Consider the following 16,214-nt stretch of genomic DNA (forward strand, 5'->3'; position numbering starts at 1 on the left):
TGCATGGTCAAAGGGCTCCCTCCAAACCATCGGAATCCCAAACTTCAGTGAAGTTTTCGTGCCCTTCGTCCACCGCCGGAGGTATTCCACGCACTTCTTGCAGACCGTGTGCGGTGCCCAGGGCTTATCTTGGTCACCCAGCTTGACTTGAAAGTAAGCCTGGTAGGCGTTCTTCACAAATCCCGTGATGTTCTTCCTGTCCACTGAAAGCGTGTATTCTCCGCAGATGTAGCAGAAAACGTCTGGATTATTCATGCATGAACGTCGCGCAGAAGCCATATCAATCTGAAATAGTAATAGAAATATGCAGTTGACTGTCAGACAATAAAAATTAGAATAAATTTTATACTATAGTAAGAAAAAAAGGCATCTATTGGAATGATTAACTGTTACAATCTTAAAGGCTTCTTTTGTTTTCATATGTCCTGAATAATCCCCTTAAAACCCCTAATATTAGCATATTGAAGCCTCTAAAAAGGCTTACATTTCAGGGAAAAATGGTCATTTAGGCCTATGGCTGTATCTCAAAAAGTTGACCTGATAGAGCAAAATCAATGTGATATTCGGACTCAGAACACCAAAATTAGTCTAAATCAGCTGAGAAACCCATGAGGTTTTTTTGGTTGTTGCCCAGTGTTATCACTGGCTCTCACCCACTTCCATAATCTCTTTCTATTTATTCCTCCCCCCCCCCTTCCTCCCCTCTGGTACTGTGTACTTCACTCTTTTCCTACCACTGTTCTGTCGCTGTAAACTGGGCTCCATTGCCACTGTGTCCCTCTCTTTTTCTCACACTTCCATTGTCTCCTTCGCTCTTTCTATAACACAGCCACTATCTAGGATTTCTGAGTATTTATTACTTTTCCGTATCTTTGCCACGGCCACAGTCTTTTTCTCTCTCAGCATAAAAAACCGCGAGTATCAAAAATGGCTCTGAGCACTATGGGACTCAACTTCTGAGGTCATTAGTCCCCTAGAACTTAGAACTACTTAAACCTAACTAACCTAAGGACATCACAAACATCCATGCCCGAGGCAGGATTCGAACCTGCGACCGCATCGGTCTTGCGGTTCCAGACTCGCGAGTATCTTCGCTCTCCAAGATTTTTGGGAAAATTTTTAAGGATGCTGAGGAAGGTAGCGTGAGGCAGCTGTAACCAACTTTTCAGTAAGAGTCTTTTAAGGAAGCAGGAACACATTCCCATTTTTCCGTTGGTTCCCTTCTTTTCTCTGCCGCAGCAACTGATGTAATACATACGAAAAGAAATATATTGGTCAATTAGATTTAGATAGTTTACTTATGTGAAACTGAAATAACGCAAAACTAATTTTAAACCTCAGATCGGATTTTACATACAAAACATTTTACATGTGCTTCAGATGATAACGGAGGCATATTTCTCCGTGCTAATTCATTCTGTAAGCTGCGTTTACGTGTACACACAGGGTAAGTTTGAACCTCTGTGTCTCGGGAACGGATAAAGATATGAAGAACATTTCCAAGGTTGATCGAGATCGGTATCTTAGGAATACACTGTGAATATTACAGACATTTGCTGTGAGTAGCTGTCCCGGAATCCGCAGCTGGGTTTTGGTACCTAGAAAAGAAGTTAAAAACACTTTTTTGAGGTTTTCTGAAGAACCGCCCGTGAACTGATGGTGAATCCATAAGTCCCATCAAGCCCACCGTAGACCAAAGGGAAAAGAACCAACCTCTTTGCTTCACTTGCCTAAGTTGGAAGAAGTGTGTAATATTCATACTTTGACCCTGTACTGTATGTTAGTGACACTAAAACGATCCTCCTGTTGGGTGTAGAAATGTTCCTAGAAAAATGGTCCCTATCTCAAGGGCTATCCGAGGCACTTGACCCTTCCTATTTATCACAAACAGAAACCGAGATATGAGCATCGGAAAATGTAGAGAGACGGGAAAGATTACTACAAAACAGCAAGAATTGAAAGACATTAGACCACTCGGAAAATTGACAACGTAAATAAAAACCCCACACACCGCATATCTTTTCGAAATAATATTTCATTGCAGATACCGTGACAACAGACAGAATAGGACAGTATTTTTGCAACTGTTTCTCTTAGTCCACTTTAACTACTTTCCGTATAAACGACCTAGACCTGAGAAAACTGCTAAGTTTTATGTTACCTCAGCCATTTAGATCAAACGATTGATGCTGGATTGTGCTGCAGCAAGCAGTACACGCGCTACAGCTTGGCTGTTCTGAAACTGTGCTTCAGTACTGACGCAAATTGGACATTACTTTGTTGTATCGAATTTGATGACTACCGAGTAATAAATAAGATATCCTTATATTTCAAGATGTGTTACATTAAAAAGCACGAAGTTGCGGAAGAATTTTACTTCTCATTGCATACACACTGTCATACGCTCTCAGCCAGTGTGTTTATAACAGGTGTATTCCGAAAATAATGGCTGTTCGGCTATAAAAAATACTTATTGTTTAGAGCGTCTGAATTTCACGGGCCTGTGTGCAGTGTCCGGCGGTCGGCAGGAAAGAACTAACAGTCAATTTCAACACACTTTATTATAATTAAAGAAAAACGCCTTCTTCGCATACACTGAATTCTACACGCAAGAACAACAAGAAAATCCCCACAATTCTTGTGGTGGCAAACCAGTTAAGGAAACAAAACAATGGAAGAAAATACTGACTAAAGTCTACTCTACCAATTACGAAATACAATGTGCTACTACAATGCTACGCGAGTATATATATAAGGCCGGCGTAAGTATTGGCCGGAGCTGTTCCTAGCGGTAGGTAAACACTGCCTGTATGACTGTCCGGGCGTGATTATAAAGCCGGGCCGGCAGAGTACTACATGAGTCATACGTGTTCCGATTGGTGGAACACTGTCACATGTTGTCTGGCTAAGAATTTCCGTGTTTATTTGGAAAAGCCTGTTATTGTTTATATCCGCTGGCGACGTTTCACTCCGCTCTCCTTAAAGGAGGTCGGCAGCCCATCTGGCGTGTCGGTTGTATGTGCCCTCTATTTAATGAGGGGCCGCTACGACAGTATGCAAACTGCCTTAGATGAGCCTCGCGGGCTCCGACCACAGTTATCAGCACTCACTGTGCATCTACCATACAACACACTTTACACAGATTAGGGAAAATGAACGCACCAGCTACGTGTTTCATAGACAGACTGTCCAGCTAACAGCTCCAGCGGAAGATTACACTGGACAGCGTCTCTAGCGTCGATAAAAATCCCAGAGGGCGGCTGTCTGTCAGGTCATGCTCGGAAACCAAATAAAATCTCTACACTCATCTAGTGCTGAAACAGACACTACCTTCTCCTAACTCTCGCAACAACAACCTACAACAGATGTTATTCTTAAGATTTCTACATTTTCTTCATCTAATCATAATCATGAATATTTTCTAAGTTATTCATGGCTTTTTCCCTTTTTTGCTTTATACCCATGTGTAATGTCCTGCGGTCGGCAGGAAAGAACTAACAGTCAATTTCAACACACTTTATTATAATTAAAGAAAAACACGTTCTTGGCATACACTAAGTTTTAAGCACAAGAACAACAAGAAAACCCCCACAACTCTTGTAGTGGCAAACCAGTTAAGGAAACAAGACAATGGAAAAAAATACTGACTAAAATCTACTCTACCAATTACAAAATACAATGTGCTACTACAATACTAGGGCCAGTGTAAGTATTGCCAGAGCTGTTCCTATCTGATTTTTTTTTCCTTTATTAATTTTCAGTTCCCCCCGAAGGGGGCGGGCTGGCAGCAGTTTAGTACGCTGCTCTACAACCTACAGACTTTTATTTTAAAAAACGGAAGAAGAAAAGAAACAAGAAAAACAGGCGATAAAACGGTGACGTCAAGTGTAAAATGGCGGAAAAATGCGGAAAGTTAAAACAGAAAGCAAAAGGGGTTGGCAACGTTAATGAAGACACAGGAATCAGACAAGTAACATAGTACACACACAATTAAAAAACACGGCGACAGTCTGGTTTCTGATCGCAAGAGATAAAAGCACACTCAGCGACAGTGATGGCCGTTCGCAACACTTCCCAAAAAACACAACACTCACTGTAGAACACTGCATGAAAGTGGCGGCACAAAGATGACACTCCCGAGCCAAAGGCAGATGGGGGGGGGGGGGGGAGGGGGGACCTGGAGGAGGGGGAAGAACAAGGAGGGAGGAAGGAAAAAAACGAAAAAGGGGGGGGGTGCCTATCTGACTGTCCGGGCGTGCTTATAAAGCCGGGTCAGCGGAGTGCTACATGTGTCATATGAGTTCCAATTGGTGGAACACTGTCACATGTTGTCTGCCGAAGTAGTTCCGTGTTTATTTGGAAAAGCCTGTTATTGTTTATATCTGCTGGCGATGTTTCTCTCCGCTCTCCTGAAAGGAGATATCCTCTTCTGCCTTATTACCTTCCTTACGCAATATCTTTTTCCATTGAACGACTCTATACACATTTTACTTAGGCCATTGGACACTGCCTCAGGAAATTCTCTCTTCTCAGTCTGTGCCATTTCATCCCTTAATTTTTTTTTTCTTTATCTTCTATAATATCAGTTTGCTGTCAGTTAGGACAAGGTTACAGACTGAGCTAATGTCTACACCTGGGTGTGCTTTGGAAGTCAGTATTTAATTTCTAAATTTTATTCGTAGCATGACGTAGTCCAGTAGATATTTCCCTATTTCATGTAATATTACGTAATTATACCTTCATTTCATATGATTTTCGAAGAGTGTATCAGTTACAACTACTAGGAACTTACGTGTGAACTATAGAGCTTCTCTACCTCTCATTACTTTCTTTCAGTTCGTGATCTCCATTTACTTACCATGCTTCCCCTTCAATATCATATCGTTCCAAACTCCTAGAACCATCAAAATTCTATTCCCATCTAGTATTTTATTAAGGGAATCTTCTAAGAGTCGTCAGGCACGTTTTATGGTGTTTCAGAAGGTATTTCCAATTTAGTTTTAGCACTTTGTAGCTGGAATGACCCGAAACAAGTTCGTCATATGTTTCATGCGACTCCCAGTGTCAATAGAAAGCGTCGGTTTGTATAACATTACAAACGTAGTTATTTTTAATCAGGACTTTACGCGCCCATTCTACAGAACGATCCCAGATTAGTCTAGCGAGATATCTGTGTTCTCGATATGTATTAACAAGGACATTAAATCCCGAAGAATAACCAGTGCTCCACTAGCTGCAGCACCGCCCTGGCCCGCGCTCACTGCTGCCGCCAAGCATGCAGCGCTACTGAGTCGCCGCTGCACTACCGTTCATTCTCTGTATTTTACTATCCCTGTTGATACTTGTTGATAAATTAAGTATCGGACTAGACTAATTTGGGAGCACTCTACCGAATGGGCACGTAGAATTCTTATTTAAAAATAATTGTGTTTGTAATGGTATACAATCCGATGCTTTCTGTTCACACTTGGCGTCGCATGAAAGACATGGTTAGCAGTAATTGTCTGAGCTCACGCCAGCTACACAGTGCTAAAACGAAATTGCAAATACCTGCCGAAACAGCAGGTAAACCGGTACGTTTGTGGTTGTTGTTAGCCTCTGTTTTGATCTTCAGAAGAATTACGAGGCGTGTTTTTTAAGTAAGTACCGTTTTGCCACACCGCGGCCGCAGCGCTGCGCTCGGCGTTCTGCGCATGTGCACTGGGTATCTACATCTGTTGTCTACACACTGACGCCATTACAGTCTGATTCTTCCTTGTTTACGTTGTGTACTAAGTGTTTAAGATGCCTCCGATAATTGTGAGTCCCGCCGACTGAAGTACAGGCTGTTATAAGATTTTTTAGTGCTAAAGGCCTAAAAGCGATCGATATTCATCATGAGATCTGTGCAGTTTACGGAGAAAACGTTATGAGTGATGGAATGGCAGGAAAGTGGGTGAGAGCATTTAAAGATGGCCGCACAAATGTGCATGATGAACAACGGAGTGGGCGTCCTTCGGTCGTTAATGAAAGTTTGGTGCAGGAAGTGGACAATATGGTGAGAGAAAACGGCAGCTTTATGATTTCCTCCTTGCGGGATGACTTTCCTAATGTTTCTCGTAGTGTTTTGTATGGCACTGTGACTGAGCACTTGAATTACCGAAAATTGTGCGCACATTGGGTACCAAAAATGTTGACAGATGCGCACAAAACCAAACGTTTAGACAGTGCATTGACTTTCCTTGAACAGTACCACAACGACAGTGATGATTTCTTAAGCCAAAATGTTACGGGCGATGAAACATGGGTGGCCTACGTCACACCAGAATCAAAGCAATAGTCCATGGAATGGCGGCATTCAGATTCACCCAGAAAAGTGAAGTTTAAGCAAACAATTTCTTCCCAGAAAATCATGTGTACAGTTTTTTGGGACTGAAAAGGAGTATTGCTTGTGGAATTTCTGCCTCGTAATGAGACAATCAATGCAGTAGCTTACTGTAAGACATTGCACAATCCGTGCCATTCAATTCAGAACAAAAGACGTGGCAAGTTGAGCAAGGGAATCGTTTTGTTGCAAGACAATGCCCGTCCGCATGTGGCGAATCAGACCAAAGATCTCATCACATCTTTTCGATGGGAAACTCAAGATCATCCTCCGTACAGCTCCGATCTTGCGTCCAGTGACTACCATCTGTTCCTGCACTTGAAGAAGCACCTGGTCGGTCAGCGTCTTCAAGACGACGACGAAGTCAAAACAGTGGTGATGCAGTGGTTAACAAGTCAGGCGGAAGACTTCTATGAGGAGGGTATTCAAAAACTGGTACAACGTTATGACAAGTGCCTCAATATTGACGGCAATTATGTAGTAAAGTAGATTAAGGTGCAGGCTTTCATGTAAAAATAAAATTATTGAGATATCTTAGCACATCTTTCTTTAATTTCAAAACGGTACTTACTTAAAACACACGCCTCGTATTTACTCACAGTGTTCTTTGCTCTTGGCAATTCACCCAGTTACCTAATTTTAATATATAACGACGCCAATACCTTTTATACAGTAGTTGATACTACTGTTACTCCTCTATAATCATCTGACCAGAAATCTGTTCTCTTTCCATTTCACTCCAATACCCCCAACAAGCCAAACAAGACTGGTCTTCGCTCTGTTCAAATTTTTCGGATTGTCTACAGCATTCAGACTTCCAACATTATGCACTCCATTAATTACTTCTTTAGCCTTTGTCTTTGTCTTGCTGAAAATACTCTTGCGCCTCCCGTAGACCTAAACGGGAGCCTGGATTATATTCATAATTTTTTAAAACAAAGTGGTCATGATGATGATTATCATCGTGATTATCGTGGAGCTGGGGGACTTAACGGCAGTGTCATCAGTGCGCATGCAGAATGTGAACTAAATACTCAGAGAGAATAAACTTTTTCCTACTCAGCAATCTTCTTGGGACAGTGGCCAATGGACATATACAGGGTGTTACAAAAAGGTACGGCCAAACTTTCAGGAAACATTCCTCACACACAAATAAAGAAAAGATGTTATGTGGACATGTGTGCGGAAACGCTTAATTTCCATGTTAGAGCTCATTTTAGTTTCGTCAGTATGTACTGTACTTCCTCATTTCACCGCCAGTTGGCCCAGCTGAAGGAAGGTAATGTTGACTTCGGTGCTTGTGTTGACATGCGACTCATTGCCCTACAGTACTAGCATCAAGCACATCAGTACGTAGCATCAACAGGTTTGTGTTCATCACGGACGTGGTTTTGCAGTCAGTGCAATGTTTACAAATGCGGAGTTGACAGATGCCCATTTGATGTATGGATTAGCACGGGGCAATAGACGTGGCGCGGTACGTTTGCATCGAGACAGACTTCCAGAACGAAGGTGTCCCGACAGGAAGACGTTCGAAGCAATTGATCGGTGTCTTAGGGAGCACGGAACATTCCAGCCTATGATTCGCGACTGGGGAAGACCTAGAACGACGAGGACACCTGCAATGGACGAGGCAATTCTTCGTGCAGTTGACGATAACCGTAATGTCAGCGTCAGAGAAGTTGCTGCTGTACAAGGTAACGTTGACCACGTCACTGTATGGAGAGTGCTACGGGAGAACCAGTTGTTTCCATACCATGTACAGCGTGTGCAGGCACTATCAGCAGCTGATTGGCCTCCACGGGTACACTTCTGCGAATGTTTCATCCAACAATGTGTCAATCCTCATTTCAGCGCAAACGTTCTCTTTACGGATGAGGCTTCATTCCAACGTGATCAAATTGTAAATTTTCACAATCAACATGTGTGGGCTGACGAGAAGTCGCACGCAATTGTGTAGTCACGTCATCAACACAGATTTTCTGTAAACGTTTGGGCAGGCATTGTTGGTGATGTCTTGATTGGGCCCCATGTTCTTCCACCTGCGCTCAATGGAGCACGATATCATGATTTCATACGGGATACTCCACCTGTGCAGCTAAAACATGTGCCTTTACAAGTACGACACAACATGTGGTTCATGCACGATGGAGCTCCTGCACATTTCAGTCGAAGTGTTCGTACGCTTCTCAACAACAGATTCGGTGACCGATGGATTGGTAAAGGTGGACCAATTCCATGGCCTCCACGCTCTCCTGACCTCAACCCTCTTGACTTTCATTTATGGGGGCATTTGAAAGCTCGTGTCGACGCAACCCCGGTACCAAATGTAGAGACTCTTCGTGCTCGTATTGTGGACGGCTGTGATACAATACGCCATTCTCCAGGGCTGCATCAGAGCATCAGGGATTCCATGCGACAGAGGGTGGACGCATGTATCCTCGCTAACGGAGGACATTTTGAACATTTCCTGTAACAAAGTGTTTGAAGTCACGCTGGTACACTCTGTTGCTGTGTGTTTCCATTCCATGATTAATGTGATTTGAAGAGAAGTAATAAAATGAGCTCTAACATGGAAAGTAAGCGTTTCCGGACACATGTCCACATATATTTTCTTTCTTTGTGTGTGAGGAATGTTTCCTGAAAGTTTGGCCGTACCTTTTTGTAACACCCTGTATAAGGCACTTGAAAGACTGCTCGGTAAGAACAACATATTAAAATGGATAGCAGAAGTCAGCCCTGGCAGCGTACATGCCTACACTGACGTTCATGTCGTTTTTCCACACTTAAAAAAACTGTAATATAATCATCACATAACATGGTAAATAGAATTACCTGAAAAAGTTATTCCCTCGCACATGTGCCAGGCTAACAAGAACGAGGAAAATTCATCCTCTGTGAGAATAAATAAACGTTTGACCTACTCTACACATGGAGTTGTCTTGTGACAGCCAGAGCGAGAGCACCAGCAGCAGCGAGTACTGTTTGTATAAAGCGTTTATTTTGCATTTTGTTTACGACCTTCCACTAAGGAAGGGATTCTATTTGTGTTTATCTGCTCTGCATAGTAACTAACAGTTCTTGATAAAACTTTACGTAGTTTTCGTGTTAGATTTCTTAGTGTTTTCTTGATCGTTTAGAACAGAAAGCGCCCTAAAACCGTCTTTTGTTTGTTTCGCGGCCGTTAGCCACTAGTCACTTGAATCAGCAGTTGTCTTGTGACAGCCAGAGCGAGAGCACCAGCAGCAGCGAGTACTGTTTGTATAAAGCGTTTATTTTGCATTTTGTTTACGACCTTCCACTAAGGAAGGGATTCTATTTGTGTTTATCTGCTCTGCATAGTAACTAACAGTTCTTGATAAAACTTTACGTAGTTTTCGTGTTAGATTTCTTAGTGTTTTCTTGATCGTTTAGAACAGAAAGCGCCCTAAAACCGTCTTTTGTTTGTTTCGCGGCCGTTAGCCACTAGTCACTTGAATCAGCAGTTGTCTTGTGACAGCCAGAGCGAGAGCACCAGCAGCAGCGAGTACTGTTTGTATAAAGCGTTTATTTTGCATTTTGTTTACGACCTTCCACTAAGGAAGGGATTCTATTTGTGTTTATCTGCTCTGCATAGTAACTAACAGTTCTTGATAAAACTTTACGTAGTTTTCGTGTTAGATTTCTTAGTGTTTTCTTGATCGTTTAGAACAGAAAGCGCCCTAAAACCGTCTTTTGTTTGTTTCGCGGCCGTTAGCCACTAGTCACTTGAATCAGCAGTTGTCTTGTGACAGCCAGAGCGAGAGCACCAGCAGCAGCGAGTACTGTTTGTATAAAGCGTTTTTGTACTTATTTGCTGCGCTTAGCTTTTAAATAGTTTTTCTGGGAAAACCTAGCGTAGTTTTCGCGTGTCGTATTTCAGTGAGTGTTTCTTGATTATCAGAGTAGCTCATCAGAAGATTATCTTGGGAATTTGTCACCGTATAGGGTAGGGTAAACATAGTCATGTGTAGGGACTGTGGTTGTTGTGAGCGGACGCAAGGAGAATTGGCCACTCTTCGGGGGCAGGTGGAGGCTTTGTCTGTTAGGCTCATCGAGCTCGAGGCGCAGGCGTCGGCTCGTAGTGGCGTTGGGGCAACTGTGGTGAGACCTAGGCCTACTTCGGTGGCCTTGGAATCACATGGAACCCCTGATGTCGCTGCGTCTTCCGGCAGTGAGCATCTTACCGGTCAGCCATCACTCCAGGGCGAATGGCGGACAGTGGTGGGCTCGCGCGTGCCTGGTCGAAAGGCGAAGGTGGGACTGGCCGCGTGGCAGCTGCCTTACCCCTTTCCAACAGGTACGGGGTGCTTCCTAGTGGTGATGACATCGTTTCCGAGCCACCACAGGATGCCTCGCCTGTTGGGCCAGTGGCCGATTCTCCGGCAAGGTCCCGACAGTCACAGAGGGCGGGCCTATTAGTTATAGGGAGCTCCAACGTTAGGCGGGTTATGGAGCCCCTCAGGAAAATAGCGGGTAGGTCGGGGAAGAATGCCAGTGTGCACTCGGTGTGCTTGCCGGGGGGTCTCGTCCGTAATGTGGAGGAGGCCCTTCCGGCAGCTATTGAACGCACTGGGTGTGACCGGCTGCAGATAGTAGCACATGTCGGAACGAATGACGCCTGCCGCTTGGGTTCTGAGGCCATCCTTGGTTCCTTCCGGCGGCTGGCTGATTTGGTGAAGACAACCAGCATCGCACGCGGAGTGCAAGCTGAGCTTAATATCTGCAGCATAGTGCCCAGAGTCGATCGCGGTCCTCTGGTTTGGAGCCGTGTGGAGGGTCTAAACCAGAGGCTCAGACGACTCTGCGACTATAATGGTTGCAAATTCATCGACCTCCGTTATTGGGTGGAGAACTGTAAGGCCCCCCTAGACAGGTCAGGCGTGCACTACACACCGGAAGCAGCTACTAGGGTAGCAGAGTACGTGTGGCGTGCACACGGGGGTTTTTTAGGTTAGAGGGACCCCCCCCCCCTTGGGCGAAACGATAAAATACCTGACGGCTTACCAGAGAGGACATTATCATCGTTGATAAAGAACGTCCGTCCTCAGAGACCAAAAACAGGAAAAGTTAACGTAATATTGGTAAACTGCAGGAGTATCCAGGGCAAGGTTCCTGAATTAGTATCTCTTATTGGAGGAAATAGTGCGCATATAGTATTAGGAACGGAAAGTTGGTTAAAACCGGAAGTGAACAGTAACGAAATCCTAGACACAGAATGGAATATATACCGCAAGGATAGGATAAACGCCAATGGTGGAGGAGTATTTATAGCAGTAAAGAATTCAATAATATCCAGTGAAGTTATTAGCGAATGCGAATGTGAAATAATCTGGGTTAAGCTAAGTATCAAAGGTGGGTCAGATATGATAGTCGGATGCTTCTATAGACCACCTGCATCAGATCAGCAACCGTAGTAGTTGAGCGCCTCAGAGAGAACCTGCAGAACGTCGTGAAGAAGTTTCGCGATCATACTATTGTAATAGGGGGAGACTTCAATCTACCAGGTATAGAATGGGATAGTCACACAATCAGAACTGGAGCCAGGGACAGAGACTCTTGTGACATTATCCTGACTGCCTTGTCCGAGAATTCCTTCGAGCAGATAGTTAGAGAACCAACTCGTGAAGCTAACGTTTTAGACCTCATAGCAACAAATAGACCGGAACTTTTCGACTCCGTGAATGTAGAAGAGGGTATCAGTGATCATAAGTCAGTGGTTGCATCAATGACTACAAGTGTAATAAGAAATGCCAAGAAAGGAAGGAAAATATATTTGCTTAACAAGAGTGATAGGGCACAAATCGCAGAATATCTGAGTGACCACCATCAAACGTTCATTTCTGAGGAAGAGGATGTGGAACAAAAATGGAAAAATTTCAGAAACATCGTCCAGTACGCCTTAGATAAGTTCGTACCGACTAAGGTCCAAAGCGAGGGGAAAGATCCACCGTGGTATAACAATCATGTACGAAAGGTACTACGGAAACAAAGAAAGCTTCATCATAGGTTTAAGAGTAGTCGAATCATAGCTGATAAGGAAAAGCTGAACGAAGCGAAAAAGAGCGTAAAGAGAGCAATGAGAGAAGCATTCAACGAATTCGAACATAAAACATTGGCAAACAATCTAAACAAGAACCCTAAAAAGTTTTGGTCATATGTAAAATCGGTAAGCGGGTCTAAATCCCCTATTCAGTCACTCGTTGACCACGATGGCACCGAAACAGAGGACGACCGAAGAAAGGCAGAAATACTGAATTCAGTGTTCCGAAACTGTTTCACTGCGGAAAATCGTAACACGGTCCCTGACTTCAGCCGTCGCATGGACGCCAAAATGGAAAATATTGAAATAAACGATATCGGAATTGAAAAACAACTGCTATCACTTAGTAGCGGAAAAGCATCCGGACCAGACGAGATACCCTTAAGATTCTCCAGTGATTATGCTAAAGAACTTGCCCCCTTTCTATCAGCAATTTATCGTAGATCGCTGGAAGAACGTAAAGTACCTAGCGACTGGAAGAAAGCGCAGGTCGTTCCCATTTTCAAGAAGGGTCATAAATCAGATGCAAATAATTATAGGCCTATTTCGCTTACGTCAATCTGTTGTAGAATAATGGAACATGTTTTGTGTTCTCGTATTATGACGTTCTTAGATAATACAAATCTCCTTCATCATAACCAACATGGATTCCGCAAACAGAGATCATGTGAAACTCAGCTCGCCCTATTTGCCCAAGAAATTCACAGTGCCGTAGACACTGGCGAGCAGATTGATGCCGTATTCCTGGACTTCAGGAAGGCATTTGATACGGTTCCGCACTTACGTTTAGTGAAAAAAATACGAGCTTACGGAATATCGGACCAGGTTTGTGATTGGATTCAGGATTTCCTAGAAGAAAGAACACAACATGTCATTCTTAACGGTTCAAAATCTGGAGATGTAGAGGTAATTTCGGGAGTACCGCAAGGAAGCGTGATAGGACCTTTATTGTTTACAATATACATAAATGACTTAGTTGACAACATCGGTAGCTCCGTGAGGCTATTTGCAGATGACACGTTTGTCTACAAGAAAGTAGCAACATCAGAAGACTCGTACGTACTCCAGGAAGACCTGCAGAGGATTAATGCATGGTGCGACAGCTGGCAGCTTTCCCTAAACGTAGATAAATGTAATATAATGCGCATACATAGGGGCAGAAATCCATTCCAGTACGATTATGCCATAGGTGGTAAATCATTGGAAGCGGTAACGACCGTAAAATACTTAGGAGTTACTATCCGGAGCGATCTGAAGTGGAATGATCACATAAAACAAATAGTGGGAAAAGCAGGCGCCAGGTTGAGATTCATAGGAAGAATTCTAAGAAAATGTGACTCATCGACGAAAGAAGTAGCTTACAAAACGCTTGTTCGTCCGATTCTTGAGTATTGCTCATCAGTATGGGACCCTTACCAGGTTGGATTAATAGAAGAGATAGACATGATCCAGCGAAAAGCAGCGCGATTCGTCATGGGGACATTTAGTCAGCGCGAGAGCGTTACGGAGATGCTGAACAAGCTCCAGTGGCGGACACTTCAAGAAAGGCGTTACGCAATACGGAGAGGTTTATTATCGAAAGTACGAGAGAGCACATTCCGGGAAGAGATGGGCAACATATTACTACCGCCCACATATATCTCGCGTAATGATCACAACGAAAAGATCCGAGAAATTAGAGCAAATACGGAGACTTACAAGCAGTTGTTCTTCCCACGCACAATTCGTGAATGGAACAGGGAAGGGGGGATCAGATAGTGGTACAATAAGTACCCTCCGCCACACACCGTAAGGTGGCTCGCGGAGTATAGATGTAGATGTAGATGTAGATGGATGTTGAAAGGGCTTGAATCAGATCTGTGTCTCAGTTTAACAGTGCATATCAAAAGAGGAATGGAGACGCTGTCAAAATTGTAAAAATTATTGAGATGTTCGTGTCTGCTTTGATCGCTGACTAGAAAAGGGTGAACCAGTCACCCGGAGAGACATATTACATAATTAGATGGGGAGTACAGACAACACAAAATCTTAAAACATTCTCCATAATCATCTCATTGTCAATTAAAACAGTATACAAACGTTTATCAAGAAAAACTGATGCTCTCTTGCCAGAATATAAAATGTAATCAGCTAAGACGTGGCGCACTGTCGCAGCACACTGGTGGGTTCCCCTACTGCAGGAGGTATTTGTATGTCAGAGGACGCTGCCCCCTTCTCAGTCGTGTTAAAAACACTTCTTTCCATCTGTGTAACTGGAACGTTGTTCACCATGACAAAATTCTAGGTGTGAGGAAACTTAAAATGTTATTTTGTGCCTGCAAGCACACGTTCTCCCATTGACACATACGCCTTAACAACGAGGCTAAAGCATTCGAGGCGACAGCAAGCTGCAGCACATTTTCCTTGCTGTTCTGTTGGCTTGGTGATTTTCCTGGAGTCCCCCTTGGCCCATTATCAATGGTGCCCAGTAACAATTATATTGCCTTGACTCGACGTTGTGCGTAAGAAGTGTGTTATATGATTGGACTGTTTTATGTGCTGGATGGATTTGCTGACAGACTGGTCTGTTGAGGTTTAAGGAGTCAGAGCAGACGAGAAAAATATTCCATCTGTTGCCCCTCATCTGCTCCTGTAGCCTTGGTATTGCATATAACTCTTTGTAAATTCATTGAAAAATGTTTTCCTACAGAGAGTGTCACGGGAAACTGCTAAGCAGCCTACAGTATGGCCCTGCTTACACTCAACATTATAAATAATGAGTTTAGGTGCTCATCTAAAAACTGAAGAAAGGTTTGTTTATAACTAAATGTGGTGAACAAGATTTCTTATGCTTTGCGAAATTTAAAAACAACCTTAGGCTCACTACTAAACAGGGAGGATACTTGATCCAAAAGGGCTGCCACACAGAGCTCTGAAAACTCTTCCGTTGCTCTAACCCCAAACGGTGTTTTGCTCTTCTACAATTTACATGGACTCGTTTTGCTGACGGTAGGGCAAGAAGGTTAAAGGCTGGTGGTCATATTAATGTTATTAAAACAGACTGCTTTGTAGCAGTGGTGTAAGGTTAGCCGGCACGGTAGCTCAGAGTGTTCGGTCAGAGGTTTAGCCGCCGAATCAACGATGAACGGATGTCATGAGACATCAGCCCTGAACAAATACAACGCATAAAATACAATTTAAAAAAGGGGGTAGCGTCTTTGATAAGTAATCAAAACGTCCTCGTCCTCGGTCTGGGGTTCGAAACCCGCCACCGCTTAAATTTTGATTAATAATCAACAATGGCGGCCGAAGACTTTCGGCATAAGAAGTCACCCTCATTCTGCCAACTGCCTCGTCAAAGAGGGCGGAGGTGCGGACAGAGGTTCAGGGCACACTCTTGTCAGAGTTGGAAACTGCCCCTAAAGGCGCAAGTATCAGCAATGATTAACGGAATGAGGCTGCAGAAGGCAATAGAAACCACTGCATTAAAGACACATAACATGTATCCACAGGACATGTGGCCTGTAATTGAAAATGTGTCAATGATCTTTCCATTAACAAAAGGTTCCGGAATAGTCTCCCATTCGGATCTCCGGGAGGGGACTGCCAAGGGGGAGGTGATTATGAGAAACAGATTCAATAACCAACGAAAGGATAACGTTTACGAGTCGGGGCGTGGAATGTCAGAAGCTTGAACGTGGTAGGGAAGCTATAAGGTCTGGAAAGGGAAAAGCAAAGGCTCAATCCAGATATAGTAGGGGGTCACTGAAGCGAAATGGAAATAGGACAAAGATTTCTGGTCAGATATGA

At 43.6% G+C, this 16,214-nt stretch overlaps 1 protein-coding gene across 1 annotated transcript in view; it reads left to right on the top strand.

The window, feature by feature from the left end:
- The window catches only part of LOC126187625 (tenascin-like), a 194,520-nt gene that overhangs the window by 41,441 nt on the left and 136,865 nt on the right, over positions 1-16,214 (top strand). The window lies entirely within an intron of this gene.

This window comes from Schistocerca cancellata, chromosome 1 (assembly GCF_023864275.1).
Source record: "Schistocerca cancellata isolate TAMUIC-IGC-003103 chromosome 1, iqSchCanc2.1, whole genome shotgun sequence".
Taxonomy (NCBI): domain Eukaryota; kingdom Metazoa; phylum Arthropoda; class Insecta; order Orthoptera; family Acrididae; genus Schistocerca; species Schistocerca cancellata.